We start from the raw sequence: 17,013 nt of genomic DNA, 5'->3' as shown, positions 1-17,013 counted from the left end.
TCTTTTGTTGCTCTTTGTCACTTCATTTTCTTCTCATTCCTTCAACAAGTATTAATGATGCCATCTTGAATCCTTCCCTTAATATAAATTCGAATGATACCAGGTTTAGGACCTAAATTTAGATGTGACAATTGCATTCAAATTTTATTACAATGAATCCAAATTAGGCAACTGTTTTAGATGCTTAAAATGTAATTAACATTTTTCTAATTTGCCCACAGATAGTATTTTAAGCTGATGAGCCCTCTTGGTTCCTTCTTGAGAAACTTTAATTAAACCAAGTATAACTAAGCCTACTGAGTTACCAGGTGATAATGAATATGGAAGGATAGATGTTTGACACAGCAAGGGATGACAGGACAGTGTAGCACCTCAAATATTCCCTTGTATCAAATTATTGATATAAAGCACTTGACTATGATCCTAAGAGGCAAGACCATCCACTGTCTAGACATGATCAGATATCAAAATCAACAGGTTTTGCAATCTGATCATCTTGTTTCCCTTTACCAAGGTAAAGGCAAGGCAAGGCACCTCACCATGCCTGATAAACTACAGATAGTAGCAGTATAAACACAGGAGTGAAGTTGATCACCTTAGAATGCATCAACCCTAAAAGACTGATATAATTTTTTACTGGCCTGTGTTGGAGAATATGGGTAAGGAAGAGTGAGTATTTATCTCTAAATCCTTTGTGCCTCACTTCTTCTAGGATACCAGTCATATCCCATATGAAAACCCACTCCAACTGATCTTAAGACTTAATGGCAACATGTTGAAAAGAGAACTTAACTAGGTTCCTATGCTTGATGTGTTAAAAGTCACTGTTATCTCACTATTTACTTTTATAAACAGAAAATTCAAGTTTAAGTATCTGTCGGCACTCACTAATTTTTTTTTATGATTGGTATAAAATCTACTGGCAAGTCAGCAAAGTGGTTAATAAAATATTTCCTGTGTATAATCTAATCTCTTAGACCTTCAGTATATCTAAATTCTAAAAAGCCAAATATATTAATAATCCTGTGATGGATGTAGTCTTATTTATCAATGAATGTTTATTTTAGATTTGCCATTTTAACTGATTTGTCAGTTTCTATTTCTTCCCATTCTCTAGCTACCTTTTTTTTTTTTTTTAGTTGCCAATGGACTCCTCTATCAGCATGAACTTGAAGGATGAATTAATAACAAGGCTGTGCAGATAGAGAAAACCTTCAAAATCTACACATACATGTGTTACCTGGAGATGAAGGTAGATTTTAGAAGAGAGTGGAAAAGATATTTTTTCCCACTATTTATAAGTGTTTTGCTTGATTTACATCTTGCTGCTAATAGCATGAAAGAAAGGAAGAATTTGAGAGTATCTGACAAGATCAGGCAACTCCCTGAAAAATCTTAAGGCTAGAAGTTCCATTGCCTGCTCCATTAGAAATGCATTGCTTTCTTCATGTGAGCTTCTGAAGGATCATTAAGAACCAACCTGAGGGTCATCAGAGACACTGGTAGACAAGGGAACAAGGAGCAACAAAGCAGTGCATTCTAATGCAAATTACTTTAAAAGGCAAATAGAGAATATAGAAAATGCAGGGAAATCATTCTTGCAGTCCATCTTAAATTAAATATCCCTTCCTCTCTGACTTTCCCATTTTAGCAGAAAAAGGGACCTGGGCTGGCACTCTATGCTTGTGCCTGATGAAGCTGTAGTTAATAATAAAAATCTACCTAGGAAAGTCAGAAGAATTCTTAGCGATCATTCAACCAAATCATCATGTCTGGTCCTTTACATTCATTGAATAGCAAAGGGACTATTGCTCTGGTGTCAAAACAATGTTTCAGCCAAGACACATTCTATTATAAGCCAGTTTTAAATGATGATGTCTCAATTCAAACACACATTTCCAAAATGTACTGGCATATCTATATTTCCTCAAAAAGAATATACATTTGGAATATATAAAAAGCTCTTATAAATCAATAAGAAAAAAGATAACACATTAGAGAAATGGGCAAAAGATTTGAATACTTCATCGGGGAAGATATTGAAATGGTCAATAAACATTAATTAAAGGTGCCCAACTTCATGAGGCATCTGGGAAATGTAAGTTAAAACCACAATGCAATATTACACCACCCCGAGAGAATAATAAAAATGAGTAGGATGGAAAACACTCGTGCTGACAAGAAAGCGGAGTAATCAGGATTCTCACACAGGGCTAGAAGAACATCCATTTAGGACAACCATTTGGCAGTTTCTAATAAAGCCTAACATAGGCATTTTCTATAAGCCAGTGGTTTCATTGCAACGTACATTTGCAGTAGAAATGTGTGCAAATGTTCACTGAAAGTCATGTTCAAAGATATTCATGGCATCACTATTCATGATAGACAAAAAACTGGAAATGTCCACCCACCACAGACTGGATAAATAAGTTGTGCTAATATTCACACAATTTAAAATTATACAGCAATGCAAATGAATAATCTAAATCTATACACAACAGCAGCTTGGAGAAATCTCATAAGCAGAATGTTGGATAAAAGAAATCAGATGAGAAAGAGTACATAGTATCTGATTACATTTCTACAAAGCACTAAAAAAGGAAAAACTATGTATGTTGTTAAAATTCCAGACAGTGATTACCTCTGGGGACTAACTGAAAGTAGGCAACAGAGAGAGGGTTGGGAGAGCTGTGAACTTTGGTTTCCTGACCTTGCTCCTGGTTACATGGTTGTGTCCATTTCTTTAAAAATATCAACAAGGACAGGCCTGGAGGATGCTATGCTGAGTGAAATAAGTCAAGCAGAGAAAGTCAGTTATCATATAGTTTCACTTACTTGTGGAGCATAAGGAATAACACGGAGGACATTAGGAGAAGAAAAGGAAAAGTGAATTGGGGGAAATCAGAGGGGGAGATGAACCATGAGAGACTGTGGAGTGAGAAAAAAAACTGAGGGTTTTGGGTGGGGGTGGTTTGGGAGATCCTGGTGGTGGATATTAAGGAGGGCACAAATTGCATGGAGCACTGGGTGTGGCGAATAAACAATGAATCTTGGAACACTGAAAAAATAAAATTTAAAAAAAATTCATCAATCCGTGCACTTATGATTTATGAATATATATAATACAACAACTGGCTCTTTTTATTAAGGTATAAATGACATGTATCATGTACCATTATGTTATTTTCAGGTGTACAACTTAATGATTTGATACGTGTATATACTGTGAAATGATCACCATATCCATTACTCTACAGATTACAGAATTTTTTTCTTGTGACAAGAGCTTTTGAGATCTACTATTTTAGCAACTTTTAAATACACAATATAATGTTGTTAACTACAGTTGACATGTTGTATATTGCATTCCCACAAATTATTTATTCTATAATTGGAAGTTTGTAGCTTTTGGCCCCTTTCACCCATTTCACTCATCTCTGACAACCACCAGCAACAATTGGCTCTTAGAACTGAAATACCCAGGGTTAACCCTCAAGAATCGTTCCATACAGGTACCCAAATTATGCCATTAGTGATTTTCTCTCTCTCCCCTGCTGTCTTTTTCACTGGTTATTTTCTTCGACAGGCTCTTCCTATATGGTATCAGAATGTGCACTAACAGCCCAGGCTTACACGCTCTCCAGTTAGATAAGAAGCAAAAAGAGAGCTCCTCTGCTCTTTCCCACTGTGAAGATCAAGAAATTGAGTCTTACTGGATCAAAGTGAGATGTGCATGCATTCCTGCACAAAGCAATATGAGCAGGGTGTTGAAACATAGTGGAAGACTAGAACTGGGTCATATGCCCATCTCATCATCTCTCAATTCTTGACTGCACTCACTTACATAGTTCTCACTGTGGGTGTTATAATCTTGTTACAATCAGATAGATTTTGGCTAGGCTGGATTTATCTTGAAGATCTCCTCCTTATATATCTGTGAGGAAAGACTTGGATAATTAGGTCCCCGTGAGCATCTCCTTCTACTTCTATATAGACTTTCTTCATGACATTTCCTGGATGGTGGCTTCAGGGTGTCTAGAAATGGTGGCTTGAAGTGTGAGATGCCAAAAAAAGATATACAGGTAGCAAATAAGTATATGAAAATTAAATGATACATATATGTGTTCCATGTCATATGTCATGAAGAAAATACAAATTAAAACAATAATGAAATATACTACCCATGTATTAGAATGGGCAAAATCCAGAACACTGACAATTACACATGCTGGCAAAGATTTGGAGCAATAGGAACTTTCATTTTTGCTGGTGAGAATGTAAAATGGCACAGCCACTTTGAAAGACAGTTTAGTAGTTTCTCTCAAAACTAGACATGGTATGATCCAACAATCATGGTCCATATACACTATGGAGTATTATGCCTCCATCAGAAAGGATGAATACCCAATCATGGTCATTGGTATTTACTTAAATAGCCTGAAAGCTATGTCTACATAAATACTTGCACACAAATGTTTATAACAGCTTTGTTCATAATTGCCCAAACTTATGCTTAGTAAGTGAATGTATAAACTTTGGTATGTCTAGAAGTAGAATATTATATAGCACTAAAAAGAAATGAGCCATTAAGCCATAAAAAGACATTAAATAACCTTAAATAGGTATTACTAATGAAAGAAACCAATATGAAAAGTTACATAATGTTTAACTCCAACTATATGACATTCTGGGAGGAGAAAAAAAAACTAGAGATGGTAAAAAGATCAGTGTTTGCCAGAATTTGGGAGGAGGAAGGGAGGAAAAGGTGAAGCATAGAGGATTTTCTGGACAGTGAAAATATTTTGTATGATACACAATGGTGGATACATGTTACCACACATTTATCCAAATCCACAGAATGTACAACAACAAAAGGGAACTCCAATGTAAACTATGGATTTTGAGTGATAAAGACATGTCAATATAGGTTCATCAGTTATAATAGATGTCCCACTCTGGTGGAGGATTTTGACAATGAGGAAGGATCTAGTTGTGTGGGGATTGAGGATATATGGGAAATCTCTGTATCTTCTGTTCAATTTTGCTCTGAACTTAAAACTTCTTTTTTGAAATATTTACTTGATAAGAGAGAAAGTTAAGCAGAAGCCATATCATCTTTTATAGCCTAACCCACAAATTGGCAAATTACAGCCTGTGGATCAAATCTGACCCTCCACCTAATTTTATAACATTTCATCACAACACAGCCAAGCCCATTTGTGCTCCATGTTCCAGAGACAAAGCTGTTTAGCTGACAGAGACAATATGGGTATGACCTGAAAAGCCAAGAATATTTACTATCTGGCTCTTTATAGATTAAGTTGGCTGACCTCTGATCTGGTCTCAAATGTAACACAGTGTCATTTCTGTTGCATTCTATTCACTAGAGGTCAACCTCTAAGGCCTGCCCATGCTTGGGCAGGTTATCTTTGTGGGTATCTTCTAAAGCACCCAGGGGTGGAGCCACTCAATACATATGCATTGAGAACACAATGAGGGTGCTGTTGGCTCAAGAAAGGTACAAGGATGCTGAGCTGACCCAAGCAGAGAACCCACTCTAGGTGAGAGAGTATGTTCCTAAGTCTCTGGACAGGTTAACTGAGTTGAGAAGATTCTGATGGTGCATTCTTTTTCCAACTTAGTTAACACCAGTGCCCACACCAGGGTGGTAAGAAGAGAACTTGTTCCTCTCCAAAATTATACCTATTGCTCAGAGGCACTTATGTTGAAGTCATTCTGACAACCTTTACAATGCTCTAATTGAACTGCCTGGGAACAGAAGAATTGCTTCTTGCTACCGGAAAATAGTGGGGGGAATTACAAAAATGGCATATCAGAAAAAATGCAACATATTCTCAGGCTTTTGAAATGTCAGACTTCTGGGCACCAATTTATCTGACTTACATTACAGGGCTACAAATAGTCAACAACTCTTATTTGGCCATTTTTCACAATAAAAATACATTTCTACGTGCTATTTTAGCTCAATAATGATTGTATAGATCTATTTATTTTGCATTAAGTGTGTATATGTTGTGGGGAGGGGCTGCTTCCCTAAGTAATACCTTGCCTTTGGCAATGTTGGGCAACGTAGGAGAATGTATCATACTAATCTGATTGGATCACTTGCTTAGTGAGAAGAATGTAATCTGAATTTTAGCAAAATACAGAGCATTCAAAATTCACATGAAAAAATAAGTAGTCTCTGAGTTCCTTCTGGAACAGAAATATCTCACCATCATCTCTTCAGCTCTAGGGTAATGGAGAAAGCTGAGAGCCGTTACCATAATCTTGAAGAGATTTCTTTTGATTATATTATGCCCAGAGAGGCAGCTTACAAGGTGTGTTGGAAATGGTGGAGAGTCTTCTACTGCAGGAGAACAGTTGACTGACCATATTTCCTACGTTAGAAGATGCATATGTAGGATCCTCTGAGAGAAATACTGGACAGCAGAACTTTATGAAACAAAGAGAGATGTTGATAGAAATGGTATTTTTATCACCTATATTTCAAGTGTTGGTGTGAAGAGAAGATCTTTTTTAACTACTTTCTTAAAACAAGCTCTTTATCTAATGAGAGATTCAGATACATGTACCACTCAGAAAGGAAGCACAGTGTGATAAGAACCTATCAGAGAGTAGATGCTCAACAAATACAAGCCCCTAACATTTATTTAGGGCTTATACATAGCAAGCAACATGTTGGATACACTACCCACATTCAGTCCTCACAATACTTTTATCAATTATATAAGCTATTCTACTTATTTTAGAGGCAAGGAAATTAAGGCTTCATAAAGCCAGGTAAATTGTTCAAGGTTACATGAATTTGATTTCAAAACCTGGTTCTGAACTAAGGAAGTCTGATTCCAGAGCTTGTTTATCTTAACTACTGTGTGTTACAACCAATGAATGGTTGGATGAATCTTCAACAGTCTCTTTCTAAATGATGGATAACATTTATTGAGGACTTTCCTAGTGTCAGCCATGAAATGTTGATATCCTCACAAGGAACCTATCAAACTTAGGAGTAGTTATTATTCCCTTATTTTACAGGTAATGGAATTGAAATTCAGAGAGGTTAAATCATTTTTCTGAAGTCATACAATCTAGAACTGTTTGAATCTATAGGTGGACATGGACAGTCCTCTAAAGCTACAGAGCTAAACAGAGCAAGATCTGGCATGATCTTATCTGCATTTAAAGAGATAACCAGGGCAGCAGTGTGGATGAGAATGAAACTTAAAACAGAGAAAAAAATTAGGAGGCTGTTTACATTTAGATAAGAGAGGTTGTAGAAATGATCTAAGGCAGGGCTTCTCAACCTTGGTACTATTAACATCTTGGGCTGGATAATTCTTTGTTGTGGGAGCCTGGGTGTTTTAGGATATTTAACAACACCCCTGGTCTCTACTCAATAGATGTCAGTAGTATCCCCCTTCAAGCTATTACCACAACCAAAGTCCCCACACATTGCCAAATGTCTCCCTGGAGGACAAACTGTCCCTCATTGAAAACCAGTGAGTTAAGACACTGATGGGTAAACAGAAAATGGGATATTTCAGAAATATGATCAACAAGACTAAGTGATCAAAAGGTAGAAGTGCTCAAACATGTGTCCAGATGTGTAATATCATCATGGTAATAGTCAAATCAGTACTAAGCTCAAGGGTTCAGAGCTCAGGGTCTGGATTTCATAGTCTTGGGTTTGAAACCCAGCTGTGCCACCTACTGCTGGGTGAACTTGGGCAAATTACTTACACTCTCTAGGTTTTAAACAGAAGAATCTAAGCAAATTTCATAACTGAAAAGCAGTTAATACTCAAAATATATAAAGAATTCATATAACAACCCAATTAAAAAATGGGCAGAGGATCTGAACAGATATGTTCCCGAAGAACACTTACCAATGGCCAACAGACACATGAAAAGATGTTCAACATCGCTAATATTTAGGAAAATGCAAACCAAAACCACAATGAGATAACATCTCATACTGGCTAGATTAGTTATCATCAAAAAGACAAGAAATAAGTTTTGGCAAAGATGTGGAGAAAAGAGAACTTATGTATACTGCTGGTAAATTGGTGCAGACACAATGGAAAACAATACAGAGATTCATCAAAAAGTTAAAATAGAACTATCATACTATCCAGCTATTCTATACTTGGGTATTTATCTCGAGAACAAGAAAACACTAATTTGGAAAGATATATGCACCCCTATATTCATAGCAGCATTATTTACATTAGCCAAGCTATGTAAATTATCTAAATGCCTATCTATGGATGAACAGATAAAGCAGAAATGGTATAGGAACACAATGGAATAGTATGCAGCCATAAAAAGAACAAACCTTGTCATTTGTGACTATGGATAGGCACTGAGGCTACTATGTTAAGTGAAATAAATCAGAAGGAGAAAAACACAAGCAGTATGACTTCATTTGTATGTGGAATCTGAACAAAACAAGTGAACAAGCAAAACAATGGCAAATTTATAGACATAAAGAACAGATTGGTGGATAGCAGAAGGGAAGGGGATGGGAGACGGTGAAATGTGTGCTAGATGGTAACTCAATTTTTCAGGCGGTCATTTTGTAATGAATAAAGATGTTGGATTATAATGTTGTATATCTGAAACTTATATAATGTTATATGCCAATTTTATCTCAAAAAATAAATATTAGTCATAGATAACTGATATATGATTGAGGATAGATAGATAGAATGAATATCCAAGTAATATTTACTTCAAAAAGTTGTTGGGAAGATTGAAACAGGATACCATGAATGAAGGGCTTAGCAGACTTTCTGGATCTTAGTAAGTGCTCAATAAATGTTATTACTAGCCAGTAATAGAAATATAGGGAAGCTTCTTTAACCCCAGTTTGTGAAATTCATTGTTTGAGAGTTTAGTGAGTGGGCCCTATGAACTCTATAAACAATTTTACAATATATGATGTATTTACCAACTCATTAAAGTTAAATTGAAAAGAGAATATGGAACTGAATATTTGGTTTGATGCTAATTTGAATGTCTGGTATATATGTATGTATTCATGTGTGTGATTCTGTGTTCCTAGGTGTATTTGTATGTGTACATGTATACATATACTAACTAGGTAATCAGAATCACACCAAAATATTAATACCAGTTAATCCAAATTAGATGGTAAGATTATGGGTTAATTTAATTTTTTCTATTTTTCTTTTATCTTTTACTTTTTCTATAATGAATAACTACAACTTTTGTAAATAGGGCACAAAAGTAAGTTGTCTAAAATGTCTTCCCTTAAGATATATTGATTAAGAGGTTACAGGTACCCTGTACCAGGCACTGTGCTAGAAACTGAGAATATAATAATTAGAACTTCCCACATACACAGACATACACATACATATACACAGGAATAACAAAAACCTCAGTAAACCAAATGTGCCTACCAGAAAGCTAGAATTTGAAAAAAACAAGTTCAAATATAACAGTGATACTCCAAAAGCAATGAAGATGGTGGCTTTTGTCAAACATCCTAATTATGTTCTTAAGTCTGATAGAAGATCCAAAGGAATTTTCTAATTTTCCTATTTTGCAAGTGGTTCAGTAGAAAACGCCATCGTCCTTTTGTGTTTAAAATTTTGCTTCCCTTATTCAGTAATTCCTATCCTCAGGGAATATAATGCAATTTTGCAATGTCCAAACCAGCCTTGAGTCTGATTAGTAGGGATAGCTCCCATGAAAACTATAATTTTCCACAGAGAGACTGATTTCAGTAACAATGGCTTTCTTTAGACAGTGTGTAAGGGGTTTTCTATTTAGAAATAAAAATCCTTGCCTCCCTGCACATTTAGGGAAATTCAAAACAGTATGCTTTTTTCTGAGTTGCCAAGGATTAATGAAAACAACAATTTGGGCCTCAGGAAAATTCTTCAACATTCTATTTAAGATCGGAGTGCCTGTGTTCCATTCGTGTCACAAGATTCTGGCTTAAAGTTGCCACTCTCAGTTTCAGCTGGTGTCTGGGTGGAAAGTAATGGAGATGATCAATTAAGGGTATGCACTCTACCTTCTGTATCCTTTTTAATTAAGTATGTACTGAAATGATGGACGTTATAGAGTTGACAGCATAGCCACTCTATGTCTGCCCCTCGTCATTCTTCCTCACTGCCGTTTTTCTAGAATTAGGCTTCGTGTTCTGTCATCTCAAATATCTTAATACTTTACTGATCTTGAACGTGTTTAGCCATAGGTGGAAAGCAGTAAGATAAAACTTTATAGCCAATAAAGTCCTTTATATCTAAATTTTACTGCACATTTTATATTTTGTTTAACAACACATGGCTCCTTGAGACTCTGAAGCTTCCTCAGTTCCAGTTTGTTTGTTTTCTTTTATTCCTGGAGAGTTGTTTCCATTATCAGGATAGAAAGAATTTCTGATAATTGGCCGGACTGGCTGAACTTTTATGGGGCAGGTGCTTCTTTCTCCAAAAGTGTTAAGACAACCTCAATGCTGAGAAAAATGGCCTACTTTCATCTTTGCTCCCAAAATATGTACATTTTCCATTATTCAGAGTGACCATGGACTCTCAATCTTTCTCAATATGGTGAAGATTTTATTCCATTTCAACCAAGTCAGGAAAACAGTCAACTGATAAAACTGAAGGACGCCCACTGACTCTTGGAGTAGTTGATATGTATTTCCAGCAACAGATTTTCTTGTTAGCTATAGTCTGTGAAAGTGTTACTTTATAACAGTGACCAAACTATTTTCTGTAGTGAAAAATCTTTTAAGTAACACAGTCTTCATTACTTCATTTGCCAAGTTGGCATGGGTGGCCCCAGAAATAATGGAAGAATTTTTAATATGAGGTAAAATGTTAAAGTAGTTTTTATTTTTCCCCGATTGAATGAAATGACTGGCTTAGGGTCTTGGCTGCTGTTGTTGTGTGTGGGAATGAAAAACAAAAAACAAAACAAAACAAAACAAAACAAAAAAAAAAGCTCTAGATTTTCCAGATAGGTTGCAGAAAGAATTGACATCCCAAAAGAGTATAATGTAATGGAAACACCTTTGTACTGGCTTTACTTCTCACTTCTGATACTCTTATTCAGAAGGCCACAAAAGCCAAGCTATTCAGTTACCCCATTACCTTTATAGAATGGATAGAATTTCATTTCTGAGGACTTTCCTTACTCTGATTTTCTATATAAAATTTTCTCAATAAAATACATTAACCTGATTTGACCCCAACCATACCATTATCAAAATGTCATTTACCGTTCTCTCATTCATATCTCCTACTCAGATTTATTAAACAAGCAATACTCATTTAGACCTTGATGTCCTGACTTTGTCTTCACCACGAATATTTCCTCACAGGGTATATTTCAGGATATTCTTGGGAGAAAGGGTTAAGGAGAATGTCTACTGGCATACAGAAATAAACCACTGATCTCCTTGGTCTTACTGAGCTCTTGACCTATTTTCTTGCCTGAATAGCGAGGAAAGAAATTCAAAAGCCTTTAACCCTCTTCATACTTAGAAACAGAATCTAAAAATATCACATCTGATAGAAGATCCTTACCACCTCTTCTTATCTCCAAGGATGAGCTCACTGAGTCTTAGAATGAGAGCAGTGTTAGAGGGGTCACCATTTCTAGATGCTAACTTCAGATTTGCAGAACTCTTGGGCAATTGCTGACAGATGCTGCATCTTCTATGGGGCTATCTTAAGAACTGAAATGGATCAGAAAGAAGGGACTTTAGTTCTTGGATTTTTTAAATGACTGGTTTCTCCAGAAAACCTTGTGGTCAGGAAGAACATTCCATTGTCTGCCTTTCTTGGATTCGATTTAAATGTATTTTTTTTCCAGTCTGTCTTCTACGGAGATGAAAATGTCTCATGTACCCCTATGAACAGCCTTTTTTCCCCTTGAATATGGTTGTTAGGGTGCCCTTCAACTATCATTACTGTAAGCCATGTATCCTCTGTGATAAACATAATTAAAAACTGCTCCAGGGTCTTCTTAAAGTAATGTGAGATTTTTACATTTTTATGCCTGGTGTGGGTGATGTTAAAGTAAGTGGTACTGGGATGGGAAGGCAGGAGGGATGTCAAAAGAGACCCTCCATCCTTAGCCCTCCCTTGATGGAAATGACAGCCTTATTTGTTTTGTTAACCAGTGCATAATTAAAAGTCAATATTCAAGATCATAATAAAAATCTGTATAACTACTCATGTTATGAGACTGAGGCTTAGAAGGAAAATCCATTAAAACACAGCCATGTGTAATTTACAAGAAATCAGTAATAAAATGTTTGCTCTCGACATTATCTGCAAAATGGTCTGTATATTACCAGAATAAATCCATATTACTTGGAGGCTGCAGATAAACATCCATAGGCAAAGTTCACATTGAGGTTATCTGCCTCATGCTCTGAAATGGGGAGTGCTATTTAGAGGAGATAAATTGTGGTTTACTTCTCCAAGTCTCAAGTACATCGTGCAGAAATGAGTTTAGTTCCTGGGAGGGTATCTGTCATATCCAAATAGGATAGAATGCCATTGCAGGGTTGTGCCCATTGCAAAAAGGCTATAGCTTTTTGTTCTCAGTGGGAAACAAAAGGAAGACTGCTAACAATTAAAAGCCCTGATACATCTTCTGTTTATGGAAAAAAAGAAAAAAGAAAAGGTAGTGGGAAGATACTTGGTGTTTTGAAAAACACTGACTCAATAAACAGTAGAATGATATCTTATTTAAAGTCTCCAGTGAATTCACTGCCCATGTATGCAGAACCTTTCATGAGGTTGTACCTTGATTTCTGAAGTTAGACTATTTTTTTTTTTAAGATTTTCTTTATTTATTTGAGAGAGATCACAAGTAGGCAGAGAGGCAGGCAGCGAGAGCGGGGAGGAAGCAGTCTCCTCACTGAGCAGAAAGCCAGACGTGGGGCTCGATCCCAGGACCCTGGGATCATGACCTGAGCCGAAGGCAGAGGCTTTAACCCACTGAGCCACCCAGGTGCCCCATGAAGTTAGACTATTTTTATGCATAGGAAAAATCTAATAGTGATAGGATGGAACCCTCAAACACCATAGCAGAGTTTTTATGAGCAGTCTGACTATCTCTCAAGGCAAGAAATTGGGCACCGTCTTTGGATAATGCTCAATTTCCCCACATTAAGTAATGATTGTTATTTCATGCCATTTAAATCAGACTCTATAAAGTGGTGGTAGGGAAAGGGGTGAGAACATTCTGTCTCCTTATTGTCGTTTTGTCTCCTTTCCCAATCCTTTGTTACTTTTCTGCATCAGCAGAAGGGGCTTCTCATCTTGTCTGGTGATTCCTACTAACATCTGTGATAAAACTCCTGGTTTAGAACTCTGGGCTTTGCTTTCGATATAGAAATGAAAGCTCTGAAATTTACAAATCCCCTATCTTTCTCAGTACATTTGACTTTCAGGAACTATTGTCACTCTAGGGCAGTGGTTTTCAAAGAGTGGTCTGAAAATCAGCAGCATCAACATCTCCTGGGAGGTTATTAGAAATGCAGATTCTGGGGGCCTACCCAACATTATTGAGCCAAAAACTCTGAATGTGTTTCTCTAATAAGGCCCAGTACTCTCTCTCTTAGCAATCCTTCAATTGCTTCTGATGCTTACTAAAGTTGGATAACCATTGCTGTGTGGAATCCAGAATATTCTCTCTGAAGTTAAGAGCCCAGCAATGATGTCTTTGTTCTGTATGTACCTGTCCCTTCCCCTAAGGCAACAAATGCTATGGATTACATGGGTGGGGAACCACAGGGCAAGATTTACTTAAATCAGTAAAGGAACATCAATCCTTTTACATTCATCCTGTCCTGAAACACACACACAACAAAAAGATTGTGGCAAATCTATTGGGTCTCCATTTTCATAAAGATTTCTTGTTCCCACAAACCTACATCTCATTCTTTTTCAATGACACCAGAAACATAGTTATTCCAAAGTCATCTGCTGCTCTAGACCAATTTGACATTATTGGAATTAGAGAAATAATATATTGCATAGCACAGCTAATATAAAACTGGCATTCTGATAACATAAATCTATAAACTGGAGCCCAATGAACTCACTAGAACCATGTTAATGAATAATCATGGTGAGGACCTCAAGACTTGGAAGTGCTTCTGAATCGTGAAAAACAAATATATCAAGCTACACTGACTCTAAATTTAAGTAATAAGTGTATTCTTTTATCCTCTCTATTTGATAGTTCATCTCCATGAGTGTTGTTCAGGCCAACATAACTGATGTTTACTGGCAACTCTCTGAGTCCATATTTTTGATTCAGCAGAAAGCTCCCTGTCCAAACATGGATATAAGTCTTGGGGACTGGAGGGCAGGGATATCACTAGGAGAAAGAGAGAACAGAGAGCTAAGGTCTGAGCTCTCAGACTGTGCCTGGGACACTAGAGCAAACACAAGAGCACCACAAGGTGTTTCATATTTGTAAAAGAAACACAGAGACCCTCGAGATCTGTATTTGTAGCTGTGGTAGTTCATGGCTTCAGCATTAACTTCAGCTCCTTCTGATGACACCCTGCCTTTGCAAAGTTGAGTTTCAGCAGCTGCTCTGGTACAAAGCCAGTGCCAGGCAAAACTCACCATGGAACAGGAAATAAGGGTGGCGGTGTTCTATTAGGCACTAAGGTTTCAGAAGTGGCGTAGTACTGAACGGCACACCCATCTATCAGTAAATAACCGTGGTTATTTAAAAATGAAGTAAATAATTTTTTTTTCAGTGTCCATGTATTTTTTCAAACAGCTATTAGTTGTTTCAAACAGCTACATAAATATGTTATACATTCGAAATTGTTTGGACCTAACTACTTAATTAAATTCTTGGGCATTTTTTTTTTACCTAGAGTTTCCATTAACCACTTTGTGAGTCTCTGGGTTAAGGGGGCTCTCCTTGTTTAGAACCCTACAGAATAAGATACTCACCACAGAGGTGGTAGGAGCCAAAGTCTGTCCAGCTTACAGACAAGGTCAAGAATGCAGGGCACAGCACTCATGAATCCTTCCTTGGCCCAAAGCTTGTACTCTCAGAATAGCAACTGTTTTTCTCTGATATCAAACGAATTTTTCTACATCAATCTCCCCATCAGACTATAGATTCCTGAGACTCATCTTTATTTATTTCCATATTTTCCCACCAAAACATCTATGCCACGTCCTGAGATCTTCCCTTGGAATCAAGCAACATATAGATTCAGATTGAGGACACACTTTCAACTGCTTACTTAGCAATTTCAGAATCCCTCAGATTTCAGCAGGGCTCGTCATTGTGATGAAGATTCATGCTACTTCCCATGAGCATGTTTAGCTGATCAGATGTCAAAAGTCAAGTTTCCTTTAAACATAAGTGTTGGGGACCCATGGCCTGGCTGGTCCCATCTTTCAGAATCCTGTATCTGTGTATACTTATTGAATGAATGGATCAATGGATCAATGAAGTCTCTCTAAAAAGTTGAAATGTAGTTTAACATTCCAGCTATCAGTCTTATAAGTCTGGAAACCAAAGGTAGCACACAAGGGTGACCAATACACTGTTTTTCTGAACCCCTAGGAAGTTCTCTTCCAAGAATTACATTCTTTAAAGGGCTTCTCCAAAACCATCAGCTCGAAGATTGTGCCTATTTTAAGAGTCATTAAAATCTTATTATCTGTTTGGAAACAAGATTTTCTGATAAATTCACTGAACATGAGACTACCCTCCTAATCTCCCCCTATGCTCACCAGGAAGGGAAGTGAGTTCTCTTTAAGGCATGTTTATACCTAGGTCATCTATCCAAATAAATACAATTGCCCCAGTTCACATTAAATGATCATAGCTGCTCTAACTTTGCTCCAGGAAAATACCTGGTATTGGAACAGAGAAGGAAGACTAAGTTAATCAAATGATCCCATGCAATTAAAGTTCATTGATGCATCTGCTAGATTTCTTAGCAGTATGTGTTTGCAAATGAATTGTATTCCAATGGTTCCTTTGTAAATTATGGGTGGAACAAGAAATTCATTTTTCCATTAAAAAAATACTTATGACAAGTGGTTATGTTTCTAGCCTAGGCTCCCAAACTTACCTACCCAGTAACTTTGCTAGAACAGAGTATATTCACAATGGGTTAATATTGCTTCAATGTACATGGCTAAACAAAGTAGAAGAAATAAAACTGAATAATAATACCTTTTTTAAAAAATGTGTCTTGAAGGCTCATGCCCTGAAAAAAAGATAGTTTTTAAACAAAAGGGGTGTGTGTGCGTGTGTGTGTTCACTTCAGCAGCACATATACCAAAATTGGAATGGTACAGAGAACATTAACATGGCCCATGGGCAAGGATGACACACAATTTCCTAAAACAAAAGGGAGGTGACAGATGAAAATTTTATGAAGATTCTAAAGTAGATTTGGAGATAAATCTGAATCTTTAGGATCCTATCCACAACTTAGAAGAGTTACTTAAACCAGGGATCACAAGGAAAGTTTTGGTATTCATGGCATTAATTCTCCCTGACCTCATTCTCTACTCATATTATGACCTCCTTCATGGGCAACAGATATATTTGATCTACCCTCATGGCATATTTTCCTTCTTTTGTTGGTGATAGCATCTCAATATACTTTTCGGGCAAATATTCCTACCCTTCTCTCAATTTATGTAGTTTATATAGAACTGACTCCGTTTCTGGGGCTTAAGAAATGTAACCAGGAATTTAGCCAGGCTGAGAGTTCCAGTCCCTAACTGATCGTTTGGTCCAGAGATGAGCACACCACCTTAGGTGTTCCAGTCAGAAAATGTGTTTAACTCTTATCAGGACTATTGGGAGAAAAGACCTTAATTCCCCTAGAGTGTCTAAGCTTTTAAGATGCAAGCCTGGTGCTGTTTAGAAAAATAAATAAATTAATTAATTAGTTAATTAATTTTAAAAATGGATTTTAAAAGTCAAGCCTACTTGGAAATTAAG

The 17,013-nt window shown here is 36.8% G+C and overlaps 1 pseudogene; it reads left to right on the top strand.

Moving 5' to 3' along the window:
- Nucleotides 1-16,314: 16,314 nt before the first annotated feature.
- LOC116873627 lies at nt 16,315-16,437 on the top strand (annotated as a pseudogene).
- Nucleotides 16,438-17,013: the final 576 nt, after the last annotated feature.

Source organism: Lontra canadensis, unplaced genomic scaffold (genome assembly GCF_010015895.1).
Source record: "Lontra canadensis isolate GAN:19392208 unplaced genomic scaffold, GSC_riverotter_1.0 scaffold34, whole genome shotgun sequence".
NCBI classification, from domain to species: domain Eukaryota; kingdom Metazoa; phylum Chordata; class Mammalia; order Carnivora; family Mustelidae; genus Lontra; species Lontra canadensis.
This window is presented reverse-complemented; position numbering and strand designations above follow the sequence as displayed.